We start from the raw sequence: 13,304 nt of genomic DNA, 5'->3' as shown, positions 1-13,304 counted from the left end.
CCTGTTGTTGAGCCTTATTCCAGTGTCAGGTCATATATGAACCTGTTTTGAAGAGTTTTTCCCTATGTTGTTCAATACTATTCAGGTCATATATGAACCTGTTGTTGGGCCTTATTCTAGTGTCAGGTCATATATGAACCTGTTCTGAAGAGTTTTTCCCTATGTTTGTTCAATACTATTCAGGTCATATATGAACCTATTGTTGAGCCTTATTCCAGTGTCAGGTCATATGTGAACCTGTTCTGAAGAGTTTTTCCCTATGTTGTTCAATACTATTCAGGTCATATATGAACCTGTTGTTAAGCCTTTTTCCATTGTCAGGTCATATATGAACCTGTTGTTCAATACTATTCAGGTCATATATGAACCTGTTGTTGAGCCTTATTTCATTGTCAGGTCATATATGAACCTGTTGTTCAATACTATTCAGGTCATATATGAACCTGTTGTTGAGCTTTATTGCATTGTAAGGTCATATATGAACCTGTTTGTTCAATACTATTCAGGTCATATATGAACCTGTTGTTGAGCTTTATTCCAGTATTACCAGATCCTTGATATTCCCCAGCATTGGAAGGCCATATATGAACCTGTTGTTGTGCTATATGCCAGTATTGTCAGGTCATATATGAACCTGTTGTAGCATTTTTTCCTTTATTCTGGTTTAGTAAGTCATATGTGAACTTACTACCGAAATCCCTTGTATTCTAAGTATCGTTTATCAAATTTCACTTTGAGTACTCCCTAGTGTGTGTCTGATTCTCCAGCAGGTTTGTTTTCCCCAGCAAGTTTGTTTTTTTGCCATTTGTCTGTCTCCCTGTGGACCATCAGTATTCCCCACAGATTTGTCTGTCTAGTAGCATCTCCTGTTAAGGGTTCACTATATCCCTAGCAGATAAAAATTACAAAAAAAAAAGAATCATGCATCCATGCATATCATATCATATCATATCATATCATATCATATCATATCATATCATATCATATCATATCATATCATATCATATCATATCATATCATATCATATCATATCATATCATATCATATCATATCACATCATGTCATAGGTATTCAGGATCAAAATCCGGGTCTTCTTAGTATTTAACCATCTCCCACTATGATCATATGATGAGTGTCCTGCTTCATATTCTCTAGTTGAAGATACTTAAATAGGGGCAACTATCATACCCCGATTTTGGTCCTGAATTTTTCCATTTTTTTTATTTTTCATTTGACACTTGGCCTAAAGTTCATTTTGCATACATTCATGACCAAAGGCAACCGTCCATTCCCAAATCCATATTTTTTTTTGATAAACATTGGTCATTATCTAGTTTTTTGATCATGGTTTTTTTGATTACAAAATGGATTTTAGTTATTTGACTTTTTTTAATTTTTAATTTCAAATTAATTTCAAAGTAAATCTAATTCCAAATTTCAAGTTAATCTTAATTGTTTTTTTTACTAATGATTCAAACTCTCATTGATTTTAATTTTCAAATAAATGTTAGAATTGATATCAAAGTAATTTTAACAAATTATAGACTAATTTGATTTTAATTGGTTTTATTAGTTTTTTTAATTTTAAATTGACATTTAGATGGGTTTTTGATTATTTCAAAAAAATCCATATCCATTTCTATAACCACAAATTCATTTCATTCAAACCAAGTTTGTTACAACCATTTTTTCATGTAAATGTCATAAACACTAGATAACCATTGCGTCTGCCAATTTCATTCCAATTCCAAAATACATTTTGAGCTCAAAGCGCATAAATCATAAAACCATGACATTACACAAGCATTACAACATTTCCATAAATTACAAAGTCATGTTCCAAATTACATTTCACAACATTTTCTTACAAGTTCATCATATTACATAAATCCTACAAGTACAATCCTAATGAACAATCAAAGCTCCATCAAGAATCTAAATTCAAGCATTCCAATAATTCATTCCAAAAAAGAGTTCAACAACACATGATAAACAGAAGGTTTCAACATCGCTTTCCAATTCCTAATAGAACCTTCACAAAAAAAGATGGAAAATTGATCAACTCGTTATAGTTTACTAGAATCAAGAATGGCCAGTAATGCTGAAAAATCAATTTTATTTACAAAGTAACAAAGTTAGCAAATAATAAGGGAGGAGCAGTTCATGCTCGCAGCCACATATATACACATTAGCTGCATATGAAAGTATTGTTGTTACTGCTGAAGAACTTGGCAAAACCTGGCGAGAGGGTTGCCACTAGGCTTGAAATGTCGATACCTTGGGGTGCCTACTAGAAATAATATCAGTACAGCAAAGGCAGAGCCTGCAGACAGCCAGAAACCAAGAGCCCATCACTTCCTGGAATAGTAGGAACTCTGGCTTCCTTTCTAGCCCGAATAACATGGAATTTAATGAAAGAGTTGCGTTCAGAGAAAATATTTGTTATCACAACTTCATCTCTGAAAAAGCTATCTTGGCAAAGTGATTCATCCAGAGCTTTATCATTCTCCGTCTCTCCATAAAGTTTAATTTCATCTACTAATATACACTTGCCTAGCAATCCTTCTTGAGCAACCAACCATTATGCATTGAACCATACATCAACCACTCTGCAAAACCATAGCCATGCCATTACAAAACATTGAGATCACACCAATTCATTCACTAACCGAAACCAATTCTCGAAACCTCCCTAACAACCATCCAAAACTGAGTTCAAAAACTTTTTCGACCACACCAGAATAGAATAACAGCAAAGGAATGGAGTTCATGCTTGAAACCATGAATGACATCAAGAACAACAAGAAGACTTCATAAGCTACAAGAAAGGTCAAGAAGGAGGGTAAAGATTTAAACAGGACAATGATTGCCAACAACAAAGCATTTGAATGGAAGAGTAGTCAGGAAATTATAAGCGAAAGTGACGAACTTACCAAGCAGTTAGCGGTCTCAAAGGCTGATTGGAAACCCCAGGACTTGGCACTGAACCAAGTTGCATACGACGATTCAACCATGCCAGCACCAGTGTGCTCTTGTACTGGCATTCTCAGAAAGTGCTACGAATGGGGTAATGGAGGTTGGCGATCCGCTTGTTGTACAACCACTTTATCGGTGTATCCACTTCCAGCAGTGCCCCAACAAAAGGCATACACAAGTAGGCAGTAGGAAAATGAGTGGAAGTGCTTTTAATAAGCTACTTAGCCGGCTTGCAGCTGAAGGACATGATCTCTCACACCCAGTTGACCTTAAAGACCATTGAGCCAAGCATTGTACAGATCGATATATCACAATAAAGTAGATCACATGATGTTTGTCTTTGAGAGGAGCAGTAAGACGGTTAGCATATCATTGTCTTTTTCAATTGAGTCACCCGTGAATATGATTGTGAACCTGCAAAGCAATAATTGACAGCATTAAAGAACTATGACAGATGCAAAAAGAGCAAAAGCAACTCTGTTACCACAAGGAACATCTTCAACAGTCCAACCTACATTACCGTCCAAGTCAAAAATCCACAAGCTAAACAAACATGCCTTATAGTTTGTTTTGAGGAATCAGACCCTGCAAATGCCCAAAACCATTAGGTTGCACAATTTTACTTAGAAGAGCTGACATGGATGAACTGAAAAAGGTAAAGCATGTGGTTCAGTATGCAGTTTTTGTAGCCTACCTTTTGGCCTTGGAGACATCTTTTTTTGCTGATGAAGGAGTCTTGCTGCAAACAGTCGCCCATTAATGAAGGCCATGTATTTGAGCATACATTGAACCAAACTTGAATTCAAACAGATAAAGGCAAACATTTCAAGCTGCAACAGGACATGGTCAGTTCACACCAAAACCTGCAAAACCAGATTTATATTGCGTGAAGACTCTGCATTTTGATATAGGGTTGAATTGTAATCTTGGAAATTATCTCCAAATTCATCCAGAACTTACAGCAAGTATACACAAAACCTGCCTTGCTGTAAACCAAAGCCAAATATGAGAAGTTCCAAGTCTATTGCAAACCAAAACCTGTCTTTTGTTGCAAGCTAAAACATAGCCCTGCAAAAATACGAAAAACAATCAACACCATAACAACCATAAAACAGAATAAAACAGAAGAATTGAAGTCCATTAAGACTATCATAGTACGGCTGCCAACAAAAAGCATCAATAGCAACATCATGAGTTTCAACAGTGATTTCATTCTGAGAATGCAAATCTAAAGCCAAGCGCTTAAACTCAGAAGCATGAAGCTCACAGTCATGATAGTTTAAAGGTTGAAAATAAGCTGCCTAAATATTGAAGTATTCAATCCTATCGGAACCACAGACCAATGTCTCCATTCTGATTCCAAAGAAGGAAGAACAGGCGGCTTTGAATGTGTAGACGAATGAATTTCGCCTTCTAAGCAAAAACGCTCAACTAGCACAATCCTGTAAACAGTTCCTTCATAAAGATACTTTATTCCATGCGAAATATCAAGAGTAATTTACATCCTTGACATCCAAAGTTTGCAATTGATAACTGGAAACACGAGGGAACCTTCATCAAATTCTCAGCTTCTTCAATGTGTCCACTTGTAACCAATTTCACTGCAGTAACACAAAGCAATCAGCAAGGCAGTAATTTTTTTAACAAAATGTCCCAAAAGAGAGTTGAGACAAAATTCAAAAAAAGAAAGTTAGTTTTGTGTTACCTTCTCCGGATCCAAACATCAAGTAGGGCGACCAAAACCTGACAACCCAAAAGAGATTTTGCAGAGATACTCTTTTGAACTCCATATACCAATCCGAAACCCTAAAGCTGTGGAGATAAATAGAGGCGGAGGAGAGATGGAACGAGGACCCCAAAAATTCCGAGGCGGACTTCACTCTTTCTCCATCACTCATTTCCTCACTCCAACCCTAGATCCGCCGCCACCCTTCATCTTCCTCACTTCATCATCTTCCTCACGAAACCCTAATCGATTCTCCCTAACAATCTACACCGCAAACCCAACCATTCACAGCGAAAACCCTAAACCGCCCTTTCCTTTTCCGCCTCTACTCAACACAACCACCACCATCCGTCACATGCACCGCCGTCTCGATTGGCTCCGATTGCAACGACTCCTTTACGGCGAAGTCAGAGATTTCACCCGAGCCTGTTGCTGCTGCTTCACTCGGGAAGGTTTATCAAGCTAGACTTTGCAGAACAGGGCAGGTTGTTGCTGTTAAAGTACAAAGACTAGGCGTTCAAGATTCTGGTATGCTTCTGATCCTAAAGCTTCGGCTTCGGGAGCCAGGGAATTGCTATTTCTGGTTAATAAGAAAATGGATAGGAAGGTTTCAGATGTAAATGTGGAAACTGGAGTTGAGAGAAATGGTGTTAAGAAAAAATGGAGTGGGAATTCCTTGGATGAAGATTATTGTGAGAAAACCCTGGGGCATTCCGGCGATTGAGGACTGCGTGTGAGAGGGCGAAAAGAATTCTTTCATCTACTGCCGAGACTATCATTGAAATTGACTCTCACTTTAAGGGAATTAATTTCTACTCCCATATCAACTCTCATTATTATTATTCATTTTAATTATGTTTTATTATTATAGCTAGGGATTTAATTGTGGAATGGGCTTTGGGCCCTAATTTCATTTTAACATCTTTTAATTGCTTGTGCATCTCATATACGTGCATATTCCTTTTATATTGATAATTTGTTTTTAATTATTTGATCACTTATTTATCCATTTGATTTCAAACTCATTTCGAGAGTGAACAATAAAAAATTGAACGATTGGGAACTCCACCGATTTATTTTCTGAAATCGCCAAATCCTTTTTCTAAATAAAATGTGAAGAAAAAGATTATCCTGGAGGGAATATCCAGTTATAATCTCGAGTATTAGGCTCAAGCTGTAAGAGCTTGCAAGCTATAAATATTCGTCTTCCCTTTCACACTCTAATATTCAAATCATTTTCTAAAGAAAACGTGAAGAAAAAGATTATCCTGGAGGGAATATCCAGTTATAATCCCGAATATTAGCCTCAAGCTATAAGAGCTTGCAAGCCATAAATATTCGTCTTCCTTCCAAAACATTCGTAAATATTCGAATTATTTTCTTAGCAATATTGGAAAGAAACAGACTGCCTGGGTGGAATGTCCAGACGTAGTCCCGAGTACTAGACCCAAGCTGTAAGAGCTTGCAAGTCACAAGTATTCGTCTTTCAAACTCCAAAATACTTAATTCCTATCTTAACCTCTTTCAATAAAGATGGAAATGGAACATGGTGTATACCGTGCACTCCTGAGGCTAGGATTCGAGATGTATATCTCGCTCATCCAAGCTCTCGCCATCACTCAAAATACATCTAACCAATCAAACTCTTTTTCGCCGTCGTGCGACTAATCAAAGAACCTTTTTCATAAATGAAAGATATATTGTCCTAAGTGATACAAAACAATGTTTCGGCCACGATTGTTGAGTAGAGATAAATGACGCTTTTTTTCGAATGTAGATTTATAAATTCGTTTGATGTGTGGTATGCGTCCACTCCTCATCTATTTTTGGTAAAACAATGTTTTCGTCGATTAATACAATATAGCTCTCGCTAAAATCGACCAACAAACAAACATTTTTCTACCCAGAACTACGTAAGCCTTGATTTCTCTTTTGAGATACGTAGGAGCAGGGTTTTTAAATCTTGTCAGGCCCACTAATAAAAAACTTAGGTTTAGTCCTTCGTCAAAAATCCAAAAACATTCTCTTCTCATCCTTTCTTTCTTTCCCACCTAATAATTCAAAAAGCCTAACATTTCAATTAACACTAACGCACACAACTAACCTAATGGTTCCCGTTGAGTACAACGGACGTGAGGGGTGCTAACACCTTCCCCTTGCGTAATCGACTCCCGAACCCTGATATTGGTTGCGATGACCATATCTTATCCTTTCTTATAGGGGTTTTATCGATATTTTCCCTTTCCCATTTTTGGGAATAAATAAAGTTCGGTGGCGACTCTGTTCAGTCCATCATTGCGAGTGTGCGATTGCGCTTTGCTTTGAAGTCGTATCCCCATTTTTTGAGGTGCGACATACATGAACCGCGCTAACCCATTGACTATCAGAGATCGGGTATATGATTCCAGCATCTAATAACTTCTTTACTTCATCCTTGACTACAGTACTTAAGATTGGGTTGATCCTTCTCTGGTGTTCTCTAGAGGTTTTACAATCTTCCTCTAGCATAATACGATCCATACAGATAGAAGGACTTATTCCTTTTAGGTCAGCGATGCTGTAGCCTAACGCAGTTGGATATTTTCTTAAGACATCTAGTAAATTTCCAGCTTCCCTCTGTCCCAAGTCAGCGTTGACTATTATTGGTTTTTTGAGTTCAGTGTCTAGGAATTCGTATCTTAGGTTCTTTGGTAGTGTTTTTAATTCTAAGTCTGGTTTCTTCAGGCATGGCATGTGGTTAGGTGTAAGTGCTAAGCATTCGCTTAGACTGTCATTTGGGTATGGTTCACGCCAATTATCATCTTCAAAGATTGAAGGGATTTGGATTTTCATTATATCAGAATATGTGTTTTCTTGCATCTCCATCTCTCTTACGCACTCGTCTATGACATCAAGTAGATAACAGGTATCGTCTATAGCTGGTGCTTGTAAGAATTGTGTCAAGATGAATCCAACCTTTTCTTCTCCAACTTCGAATGTTAGCTTATCTCTTCTCACGTCTATTATGGCTCCGGCGGTAGCTAAGAATGGCCTTCCTAATATATTAGGTCTACTGGCATCTTCTTTGATGTCCGTGATTATGAAGTCTGTAGGAATGTAGAATTTTCCTACATGTACTGGGACATTCTCTAGTATACCGACAAGATATTTGATTGAGCGGTCAGCTAGTTGAACAGACATCTTGGTTGGTCTTAGTTCTCCCATGTTGAGCCTTTTATAGATGGTTAAGGGCATTACACTAATGCTGGCTCCTAGGTCACATAGAGCTTTGTCTATGACGAACTTTCCAATGACCTAGGGTATGGAGAAGCTACCTGGGTCTTTTAGTTTTGGAGGCATGTTATTTTGGATTATTGCGCTACACTCAGTAGTAAGAGTAATTGTTTCACTATCCTCGATCTTTTTCTTATTGGATAGGATCTCTTTAAGAAATTTGGCATATGAGGGCATTTGTGTGATGGCTTCTGTAAAGGGAATTGTAATGTTTAGTTGCTTCAGAAGTTCAACAAAATTCCTAAATTGCCCTGCAGTTTTAGAATTTGCGAGTCTTTGAGGATACGGAATGGGTGGTTTATAAGGCGGTGGAGGCACATAAGGTTTTTCTTTCTCTTCAGCCTCTTGGGTATTATCTTCCTTCTCCTTTGGTTCACTTACCTTCTCAGTTGTTGTTTTGTCAGGTTTTTGGTACATGGCATGATTTTGGAGTCTTGGATCTACGGGTCCGTCTAGTTCTTTTCCACTCCTTAATATAACGGCATTTGCATGTCCTTTTGGATTAGATTGTGGATGTACAGGAAATGTGCCAGCGGAAGCAGCAGTAGATGCTTGTTGTTGAGCCACTTGTGAAATCTGTGTTTCAAGCATTTTGTTGTGGGTGGCTAAGGTGTCTACTTTGCTCGCTAATTGTTTAAGTTGCTCACTAGTATGTATATTTTGGTTCAAGAAGTCTTTGTTTGTTTGAGCTTGGGTAGCTAGGAAGCTTTCCATCATTAGTTCAAGGTTGGACTTCCTAGGCATGTTAGGAGCATTATTAGCTGGCTTTTGATATCTAGGCGGAACAGCGGGTGCTTGGCCAAGTGCATACAGGGCGTTATTGTTCTTATACGAAAAGTTAGGATGATTTTTCCAACCTGGGTTGTATGTATTCGAATAAGGGTTTCCTTGTGTGTAATTCACTTGATCGATTGAGACTCCTGCCAATATCTGACATTTTGGTGCAGTGTGTCCAGGTGTTCCACATAACTCACAGTTTGGAGTCACAGCAGCCACGGTGGCTGCGGGTGGTATGGCCAAGTTTTCTAACTTTTGAACAACGGCATCTACCTTTGCATGGACATGGTCAAGGATACTGATTTCGTACATTCCACTTTTTGTATGGGACTTTTCTACTGGAGTTCTTTCACCTCCCCATTGGCAGTGGTTTTGGGCCATGTTTTCAATGAGTTGATAGGCTTCATTGCATGGCTTGTCCATAAGTGCACCGCCCGCGGAAGCGTCTACTGTCAGTCTTGTGTTATACAGAAGCCCGTTGTAAAATGTGTGAATGATCACCTAGTCTTCGAGATCGTGATGTGGACATATCCTCATCATGTCTTTGTATCTCTCCCACGCGTCGTAGAGGGATTCTACATCCTTTTCTCGATATCCGTTGATATGAGCTCTCAGCATAGCAGTTTTGCTTGGCGGAAAATATCGGGATAAGAAAACGTTCTTCAGTTCTTACCATGTTGTAACTGAGTTGGATGGCAAGGATTGCAACCAAGCCCAAGCTCTGTCTCTTAGAGAGAAAGGAAAGAGGCGTAGTCTTATCGCATCTCGAGATACACCATTCGCCTTCACAGTGTCTGCGTACTACACAAACTTGGTCAAATGTTCATTAGGGTCGTCCGTAGGATTTCCAGCAAATTGATGTTGTTGGACGGCTGATAATAATGAGGGTTTCAGCTCGAAATCGTTTTGATTGATAGCAGGGGAAGCAATGTTGCTGTGAGGTTCTTGTTGGGACGAGGTAGCATAGAACTTAAGAGGACGATTCTGTGATTCCACTGTAGCCATGGTTGGTTTTTCAACTGGTTCAGCAGTAGGAAAGAAGATATCGGGAATATTGTACCTTCGTAGGTACTCTAGTATTCGGCGTCTTAAATATAAGAAACTCTCTAATTCTGCAATTGGTGGTGCTAAGTTGTCGCCTTGTGAGCGAGTACTTGGCATACAATCGGAGAAATAAGGGAAAGGAAATTAGTTTTTTACCTTAGTCTATATTGTGCAACGAAAGAATCGCACTATTTGACTAAATCAGGTCCCCGGCAACGGCGCCAAAAACTTCATACGTCTCGTGACTGTATACAGAATATAGACTATCGGGTACTTGACTGCAAGTGCACAGTCTAGTCGTTTTAGTTTTAAAAGATATCGAACCCACAAGGACCGATGGTCAAACTAATGCTACCGACGTTATTATGTTTAGCTAAGAAAATGATTTTTAGAAGTTTGGTTGAACGAAAATTAAATCAAAGGGAAGTTAAGTTTTAAGAAAATATTAATAGGGGGATATCAGTATGCAATGCATTAATCATCAGGGATTCGATAAGTCACCAATGTATAATTTAAGTACCAAATATCTTTCAGTAGAAAATACTTATTTAAAAGGCTTTATCTCACACTCTCGTGATTGTTGATTCGGACTATACCTTTAAGTCAGAATTTACGCTCTCGCTGTCCAATTTGAAGTTAAAAATAATTTTTGAAAATAAATAAGTTCTAATTGGTTTTAAAGTGCTCTCGCTATTTTTAAAATCAATGCCTAGTTTTTACTATCCAATTCGATCCTCACGCTCTCGCGATTGTCGGTTCTCACCTTAGTTAATTTCCCACTCTCGTGGCAAAATCATATTAAATAGCTTATCACTCTTGTGACAAAGTTAATTAAATTTAAATTAAAAACCACAGCCAATAAGATTGTTTGAGAAAAGAAGTTTTACACTGATTATTATTAAATCCCGTCTAATTAAATGGTTTACATACCAATACCTGTAGTTTAGCAGGACATGTTAAATAACGCAAACACAGACGAGCATAAATAGATTAACAATACAGCAAACACGATTATAATAATAATAAAGCAATAACAATAATAATTGAATAAAAACCTAGAGATTGGATTAATAGAATATGCCGAATCTTGAAGTACTTGAGCAGTCCTCCATAGGTCGGTAGGATTCTGCTTCTTCGAAATAATTGCTTAAACTAAATTAAATAAATTGCAGTAGTTCCCCAATGTAGGAAACTACTACTTTGGCTAAATGAAAAACGGAAAGGAAAAAGGGAAAACGGAAAATCTGAACGGTAAAAGAAAACAATGTTGCTGAAGAAAAATAAAAGAAAAACAGAATTGTTGCGGAAAAATAAAAATGCAGAGAAAGGTCTTGAAAGCTGGCTTCAGAGAGGAAAATTAAGCGTGCCCGTGGGTTTCCAACTTCCATCCTTTTATATTCTCCATTTGGTCTTGTCAGTTGAGAGAAATAAGGGTGACTTGGTTGAGTGAGAAATCCATGGGAAAGTGGCTAAGGAACGAAAAATAAGGGCCTGGTGGATCACTTTTTTTGACAGATTCAATGCGCTGATTTTGGCCTTGTGACGGTCGTGATGGGCCGGTGACGGTCGTGACACCCAGGGTGTGACGGGCGTGACAGGCATTACCAACAAAAGGGTAAATGAAAGAGGACCCGCTAGGGATAAAATTGCTAGCATACGATAATTATCCACAAGAATGAGGGAATATCAACATCGAATACTGGATGAAGATAACCACAAAGAGGGGATTACATCTACCGAATACTGGGTAGAAAACCACGGACGAGTAACCGTCATCCGTTAGGATGAACAACAAGGTTAACTCTGCACAGGGGAGAAAATAGGATTTACAACTACCGAATACTGGGTAGAAGACCAAAGACTCAGCTGAGAATAAGGCAAATGATTGCCGATTACTGAGCAATTATCCATCTATTCCACAGGAAAGCACAGACTCCGATAGGGAGAAAAACAAAAACATAGGATTTACAACTACCGAATACTGGGTAGAAAACCACAAAATCCGCCATCAACCAGGATGAACCACAAAGGTTACCTCTGCTAGGGGATGAAAATAGGATTTATAACTACCGAATACTGGGTAGAAAACCACAAACTCTGCTGGAGAGCAAGAAAATAGGATTTACAACTACCAGTTACTAGGTAGAAAACCACAGAGGATAGGACTTACAACTACCGGTTACTGGGTAGAAGGCCACATACTCCGCTGGGGATAAAGTGAATGATTGCCGGTTATTGAGAAAACATTCATTTATTCCACAGGGAAGCACAAGAGACAGTCATAAAGGGGCAATTCAGGATCAAACCGAAAAGGCAAACTAAATCAAGACTCATCCTAATGAGGATATAGCTCAATAGGGAAAATCCATCCCAATATATGTGTTAGGAGGAAACAGAAACAACCGTCATCCACGAGGATGTATCTCAGTGGGGAACTGCAGGAGGAAAGAACAGACACTTTTTGCTTAAGGGGCTGACTCTATATTGAGAGATTAGACACCCGACATCTGCTAGGGGAGATCTACTGGGGAGATCTATATCACCAATTAGCAGGAGACAACAATCAAAAGATATATGGCGAAAGATGCAACATGAATATCTGAATATTGAAAGTATGTATGAATATGCTTGGTTTATGTATGATGAATGCTGACAAAACAGACATAACTAACACCAACAAGTCCAGGAATCAAACGCCCGGTACTACACCACAGGAGAGAAAGCCAGGATCACCGGAGAATAAACAATCTACCGGGATCAAAGACAACAAGGATCATCTGCAAGGATGGATCGTCAGTCTCGCCTGGGAAAGAGGAGCTCACTGCACAGACGAAAACTGCCACGAAAGCAACTCCAAACAACTCCACTGGGGGAAACCCACTGAGGGAGAAAAGATCACACAAATAGATTTTGCCACATAAGCAACTCTACTGGGGATCGGAGATATGAGGAAATCACCAAATCACTGCAGGGGAGGAATCATCATAGATACAATCCACCATGCCACCAATCTACAGGGGATTTATCCGAGGGAGAGGAGGAGAACTGGGGATCAACCATAAAAATACCAATCCTTCAAAAATACCACACCTGTTGAGGAGGAAAGAATCACTGCTCTGCTGAAGGGAGGGAGGTGAAAACCTCAACAAGCACTCTACATGAGGAGGAGTCATAACAAGGACTCTGCTCAACAAAATATGCTCGGGAGAAATCCCAACAAACACCCTGCTTGGGGGAGAAAATCTCAACAGAAGCTCTGCTTGGGGAGAAACCCCAACAACAATCTGAAGAAAGAGGATACATCCATGCCAGGAATATGAACAAGAGTCTTACCCTGTTGGAAATCATGCCACCCTTGGGAGAGCACTGAGAATTTCTTAAGTACCCTTTCATCATTGTGAATGTTCACTTTATTTAAAAACAATTTCGAAAAATTTGTTTGTTTAAAACAATGACATTTTATCAATTAAAACATGCAAAACATTTGTTGAATTGAAACAAATAAGAG

At 38.7% G+C, this 13,304-nt stretch overlaps 1 non-coding gene and 1 pseudogene across 1 annotated transcript; both read left to right on the top strand.

Moving 5' to 3' along the window:
* Positions 1 to 2,781: 2,781 nt before the first annotated feature.
* Positions 2,782 to 3,298, top strand: LOC127104465 (protein BASIC PENTACYSTEINE6-like; annotated as a pseudogene).
* Positions 3,299 to 9,263: 5,965 nt separating this feature from the next.
* LOC127109534 (small nucleolar RNA R71) lies at positions 9,264 to 9,370 on the top strand. The gene has a single exon (XR_007796810.1). It is a non-coding gene; the product is annotated as a small nucleolar RNA R71 (small nucleolar RNA).
* The last annotated feature ends 3,934 nt before the right edge of the window (positions 9,371 to 13,304 follow it).

This window comes from Lathyrus oleraceus, chromosome 7 (assembly GCF_024323335.1).
Source record: "Lathyrus oleraceus cultivar Zhongwan6 chromosome 7, CAAS_Psat_ZW6_1.0, whole genome shotgun sequence".
Classification (NCBI taxonomy): domain Eukaryota; kingdom Viridiplantae; phylum Streptophyta; class Magnoliopsida; order Fabales; family Fabaceae; genus Lathyrus; species Lathyrus oleraceus.
This window is presented reverse-complemented; position numbering and strand designations above follow the sequence as displayed.